We start from the raw sequence: 6,435 nt of genomic DNA, 5'->3' as shown, positions 1-6,435 counted from the left end.
CACCACATAAGGCTCATGCCGTGCTGTGACCATGAAGCTTGAGCCTTTCTTTCCTTGGTCCTTTGTGAAGAAACTGGAGACATCTGAAAGCCCCTGTGGAAGGCTGAACAATGATGCCAGGGCATCAGCTGTCAGCTCTAGAACCTGTGAACGGCCCTATTTGGTAAAAAGGTCATGGCAGATGTGATTAAGTTAAGGGTTTTGAGATGGGAGATTATCCTGGACTTTTCCAATGTGCCCTAAACACCAGCACAAGTCATAAGACAGATGCAGAGGGAAATCAGAACCCACAGAAGAGCAGGAGGCACCGGGTCCACAGAGGCCGTGACTGGAGGGATGCGACTGAAAGTCGAGGGGTACCAGCAGCCACCAGACGCTACAAGATGGTAAGGACAGACTCTCCCTAGAGCCTCGAAGGGAGCGTGGCCCAGCCAACACTGCAACTTCGGCCCAGGGACACTGATCTCAGAGTTCTGGCCTCCTCAGCTCTGAGAGAATCAATTTCTGTTCTTTGAATCCACCAGGTTTTTGTCATTTGTGACAGCGGCCTCAGGAAAGGAATCCAGCTCTAACCCCCACCAGGCGCTGGAGAAACACAACACAGAGGAGCACATTGTGGCCCTATGGAGAAGGAGGTTGACGAGAAGTACAACCCCACCTGGCACAGCCTTGTGGGGAGGACCTTCAGGTTATGTGACACAGGAACCCACACACTTCATCTTCATCTGCTTGGGCCAGTGACCATTCTGCTGTTCAAATCTGGGTAAAAGCAAGGATGTGCCACACACCCACTGATCCATCCAAAAACAAGGACTGCAGCCTATATTCCAAATACCAGGGACTGGAGTCTTCTGCCTCGCCTGAGGGAGCAACCTCGATCTTTGAACCTTTGTCACGTTGTTTCATACAGGGCATGCTCCTTCCGAATTTGTTGTGGTTAAAAAGCAACTAGCAAACAGCTTATGTTTGTCTTTATTTTCACTGAGAAAGAAGAGACTTCACTACTTCAACAAGAGGGTCCATCTTGTCAGGACTTGCTGTTATGGGAGAAAATCGTGACAGATCACTTGTGCACTTATCCTTCTCATGACCACTGTGACATGCCACACCTGCTTCTGCTGCAGGCATGAACAGCAGAGGAGGCCCATGAGAATGTGCATGAAGACTGCACAGCAAAGCTATGGCTGCAAATACCTCCCCCAAGCATCTCCAGGGGTCCCGCGATATCTAACAGGAATCCAGAACACTCCCCCCGTATCAGATGTGAAAGCACTGCTTTACCTGACTACTACAAAAGTGCAACTCTGTTCCTAGGGTCCCCCACCAACCATGCTGAGCCCCCCATCATGACTGGGCTTTGTCTGCCTTGAAGCCTCAAATCTCATGTGTCAGCCAACACATTTGCAATTGTATATAACCAAGAACTCAGCTCAAGCTGGAAGAAATAAACAAGGGCCACAGTTGGAGCAATCCAGAAGGTCAGGCTTAGGGGTCCTTGGACCCATTGTGGACCAAGTTCGCAAGAACCCAGGATATTTTCACCAGTGTCTGATTTATGCCCAGATCCCCTTCTTTACAAAAGTGAGAGGGCTGCTGCAATCCTGGGGCAACATTGTTTTTGTACCTTTCAAGACAATAAGAGCTTTTATTTCTCCAACGACTGAACAAACATACTGAGCTTCACAGTCATGGAAGTTTCCACCACAACCACCTTCCCCTCAACCCGATCATCATTTTGGTGAATGGAATCTCCCCTCTAGTTGCTGGGGCCTTGGGTAGGGGTACAACCTCGAACACTCTCTGAGGTCAGGTGTGTGGGTCAAGCATCCGACGCCGGAGCGGGAAGTGAGGTCATTCCCACCTGAACAGTGTGTCTGAGAGAGGGGGGTTGGGTAAAGGACAGCGTCCCAGATACAGACATCAATAGTTGTGTTGTAATCAGGATCATAGCAGACAAGCTTCCAGAATCAAATGTTGTGCAATCACCAAGGAGCCATATAAACAGTGGCTCTCCCCACTTGCAGCAGCCTCACTGGGTCCCAGTCTCAGAGCAGCTCCTCCATCTCTTCCCACCACCCAGCATCCAGCTGGCGTTTACCATGCGGGGCCTCTGCTTCATGCTCCTGACCTGCTTCATCCTTTTTCCTCACTTTGCCACAGGTGAGCTCTGAAACCAGGCTGGTGTGGGGTTTCGGGGTCTCATGCCCAGGGAATGGGGACCAGACCGTATTGGGGAGTGGCTCAGGATCTGGAAATAAGTAATAAATCTGAGCATCATGGAGAGCATCAACCAAAGAATGAATGTCTCAGGGGAGATTCTTAGCTTGATCTTAATGGACTGAAACATGGTCCTCAGTATCTCTCAGGTTAAGGATGGAGTCATTTCCCTGACATGGACCCAGTGAGTAGCTAGAGACAACACCACTAGGCCAGGCCAGGCTTTCAGGCTGGCAGGTGTGGCTGGCTTTGGAACAGGCCAAGGGGATAATGACCACGTAGGAGGTGCCGGCCCCAGGGCTCATTTGCTGTCCAACTTCCGTGCCAGGAGAGAGAGCCCAGGATATAAGAGAGAGCTGAACCCAGGAGCCAAAATACCATTGTGTGTTTCTCAGCTCCAATGGTGACTCGCAGTGTGTACTTAGACAAGTCACCGAGCTGTCCTCAGACTCAACTTTGTCTTCTCCTGAAAAGGAAGACAAACCCCAGAATCATACAGAGTCTGGTTGAGGGCAAACAAGGGAGAACTTAGGCAGGGCCTCGCAGAGCAGCAGAGACATGCCAGGTGTGTTCCCCCTCTGTGATTCCTGCCTTTTTACTTTTTGTGGCCTCTGTCTGACAGCCCACGGTGACAGGCCCACATGCCAGCCCCTCCTGAGGCCTGGTTGCTGCACAAAACATGGCAGGACGGAAGGCCCTTGACCCCTGTCTGCTCTTTCTGCCCAGTTCCTCTGGCCCAATCTCTCCTGCCCTTTTGTGCCCAGGGCATGTAGGGGTGTGCTTTGTGGGTTGGTCTTCATCAGGCTGCATGAGGCTGCACAGAGTCCCCTTGAGCATCTTGAGCAGGGGCTGGACGCTGGGGGGCAGGCAGGGGAGCCTTGAGTCAGCATTCAGGGCAGACACTTCAGTACCTGCCCTCTTTAGAGCAGAGGCTGTCCTGCTTGCCAGGAACCAACGCAGCAGTGGCAGCAGAACAGAAGGAGCGGGGGCTCCGTAGGGTTTCTGAGGGAGGCGCCTGCAGAAGGAGCCTCTCCTGCCGGCTCTGCGGTGCACATGTCATGACCCCGAATTCACAGGGAATGTTGCTCCTGACTGTGTGACTCAAAGATTTTCCTCTCCACAGCCCAGGTCCAGGTTGTAGACTCAGAGAAGGAGTGCAATAAAAGAGAGGCCGAGTGTAAATGGTTTTACTGCCCAGAAAATCATGACCGTCTTGGCACCTGTTGGTTTGGGATAAAGAAATGCTGTCTGCGCCAGGAATGAGCTGAAGAACATGGGAGGACAAGGAGCCCGGAGAATGAAATAAAGGCCTGACTGTAACTCTGAAAGTGCTGTGGTATTATTTCCCAAAAGTAAAGAAATGACCTGTGCTGTATTTGAAAAAAGTGATTATTACATGTGACGGTGTCTGGGAGAGACGTGTGTGTGGAAGCAGAGAGGGAACTGAGGCGTGCAAGGCGGGCCTAGGAGTGGGGAGGCCTGGCGTGCCTGAGATGGGAGATGCTTTTACATGGAAATGTTGGAGTTTCAGGTGTGTGCTGGAAGAGGGGATTCAAGATCCCTAATTATGGGAAGGTGACTGTGGTGTCTCCGTATATGGCAGATGTGTGTGCAGGGGGAGAAAAGGAGGGACATTCAATCAGGAATTCACCTTATTCTGTGAGACCCCACCCTTAGAATATACAGGCTTAAAACACCTTGCTCTTGAGTAAGCTCATGATTCCATGGTGGGCAAGAGGAGCTGGGCTCAGGTGAGTGATTCTTCTGGTCACACCTACCAGGCATTAGTCCCCTGGGTCTGTCATAACAAAGCACCACAGCCTCGGTGGTTTAAGCAATAAAAATTGATTTCCTCACAATTAGAGGCTGGCAGTGCAAGGTCAAGAGGTCAGAGAGGTTGGCTTCTTCTGAGGCCTCTCTCTCTCACTTGCTGAGGGCTGACTTCTCCCTGTGTCTTCCCATGGTCTTCCCGCTGTGCACACCTGTGTCCAGATTTCCTCTTCTTGTCAGCACACCAATCATCCTGGCTTAGGGCCCACCCTAATGACCTCATTTTAATTTAATGGCCTCTTTAAAGACCTTTCACCAAATAAGGTTACATTCTGAGGTACTAGGGGTTAGGACCTCAACATATGAATTTGGGGGGACATAATTCATCACAGAACACCTGGGCTTACTCCTACACCTGCAGTCAGCTTGCAGGTTGACTGGGCTGCCTTCTGGCTGAGACAATGGGAAACTCTGAGCTGAGTCTCCTCTCATCTCAGACTCACCCAGGCTTGTTCTCATCGTGGTTTCCAGGGTCTCAGCAGAACCAGAGTAACCACGCAAGGTGTCTTGAAGTCTAGGCTCATAAGTGACCCCAATGCTGTCTTCTCTTGACCAAAGCAAGGCAAAAGGCCAGGGAGACTCCAGAGTTATGGAAACAGACTCCACCTGCAGACGGGAGGACATGCACAGTCACACCATTGAGGTCCAATTCATGGAGAGAGGTACAATGGTGGCCACTCTTCCATTGACCACAAAGAGTATCCTGGGCCCTTCTACCAATATGAGCCTGTGCGTTGTGTGAGGGGCTTAACTCGGCTCAGGAGAATGTTCAGACCTTCACAAATGCTGCCTTAGAGACAAGATTCTCTGGACAACTGTCCAGATGGATCAAGGTTCTGCTCTGGAGACAAGACCCAGAGTCCTACCAAGTATAGTTCAGGGCTGTGATGCTGGTGGAGGAGCTTGCTGAAAATATCATGCATGACTAGTTCTTGTAGAGAAAATCAGAATTTTCTGGAGTCCTTCATACTTATTTTGCCCTTTATACTGTACTGATTTTTGGAATTTTTAGAGGGCAGGGACCCTATAATGCCATCTGTGCTGAAAGTCCCCGAAGGACTTCATCCAGATCTTTCCCTTCCCTGGGGACCTCTGTGTCATTGGAGGCTAGTGTCTCTCTTTACACCCAGGACCAGGACTGAGTGGGGGAGGTGAAGGCTGGGTCTTTAACACCCCCATCATCTCCTGTAGGCTCCTCCCTACAGCTGCCCAAGGAAGGATGAACTAGAGATAAAGCCAAGAACTTGCAAAACAAATGCAGCTTCAAAAGCATCCCCCAAACCCTCCACCTCACTGCTCTGTCTAAATGCTTCCTACGTAGACCTCTGGAGACCCCGCCTCTGCCCACAGCCCCTTAATCAGAACACGCTCCAAGTCACAGCCTAACTCTCCTGCTGCATCTGCCCCCTGCCCTCTCCTGCTGTCTAATCATCTCACCGCACACACCCTGCATGTCCATGCTGTGTTCATGCCCACAGGGAAGGCCCTTCCCCGGCTTAATTGTAGCTCCCCTTCCTGCTACCCATGGGGCTTATTCACCTCTTCCTCTGTTCTCCCTGAACATCCATCGAGCAGAGCTGTTGAATCCTAAAGGGTGGAGGAGAGGAGAAGGGAAAGTCTGCACAATGACTGGCTGAGGGAACAGGATGTCTGCAAATCACCATCCTTTATAACCGCAGACCCCTGCACGCATTCACACCACTGGTATTTATTGTGTTGCCTCTCTGCCAGGTCCTGGGATGAAGGACTCAGATAACATCCCTCCTCTTGGTATGACATTCTAGTAGAGGCAGATGGACAATGAGAAAAATCAACTCATTAAGTGACACCTGTGATGAGAAGAAGAAAGCAGAGCAAGGGGATGCCTAGTGTCCATGAGGTGCTATTTTATACCGGGTGGCCTGCATGAGCCTCTTTTTTGTGTTTTCTATTGGTAATTAATGTCAGTTTGTTATTAACACTCTCGGTAGGACCTGCACCAAGGAATTCCTCCACCTCCTGTAATAGCTCTTACAAAGGAGGAGAGAACAGCGATGTCCTCAGACCCCCTGACACAGACACAGCACTGGACTCAGCCCGTTTACAGATTGCTGGAGGGGAGGGAGCTGCCCCACATTCCTCCCTCACTTCACCCCACATCTTCAGGAAGGCTGCTGACTCATGGGACAGAGTGGTCTGCTTCTCCCAGAGATATTGCCTGGTCTGTGATGAGGGACAGTGTGGGCATGAGCCATTGCCCCAAACATACTCACAGGTAGTTCCTTGTCTCTGGTAGGAGGATGCTTCCAAATTCGTCCAAACAAAACATATCTTGCGGTTGGGAGCCTGAGCTTCATGATCTCCAGAACTTTCCTGGCAGTTAAATATGCCCCTTTGGCAGCATATGCC

General features: G+C 50.8%; 1 long non-coding RNA gene across 1 annotated transcript; it reads left to right on the top strand.

Annotated features, from left to right (window-relative positions):
- Positions 1-76: 76 nt before the first annotated feature.
- On the top strand, positions 77-3,545 carry LOC124233278 (uncharacterized). Its single transcript, XR_006887022.1, has 2 exons — positions 77-2,160; positions 3,341-3,545. It is a non-coding gene; the product is annotated as an uncharacterized LOC124233278 (long non-coding RNA).
- Positions 3,546-6,435: the final 2,890 nt, after the last annotated feature.

The sequence above is a fragment of the Equus quagga genome, unplaced genomic scaffold (assembly GCF_021613505.1).
Source record: "Equus quagga isolate Etosha38 unplaced genomic scaffold, UCLA_HA_Equagga_1.0 180969_RagTag, whole genome shotgun sequence".
Lineage (NCBI taxonomy): Eukaryota > Metazoa > Chordata > Mammalia > Perissodactyla > Equidae > Equus > Equus quagga.
The sequence above is the reverse complement of the archived record's forward strand: the minus strand, read 5'-3'. Positions and strand labels throughout refer to the sequence as shown.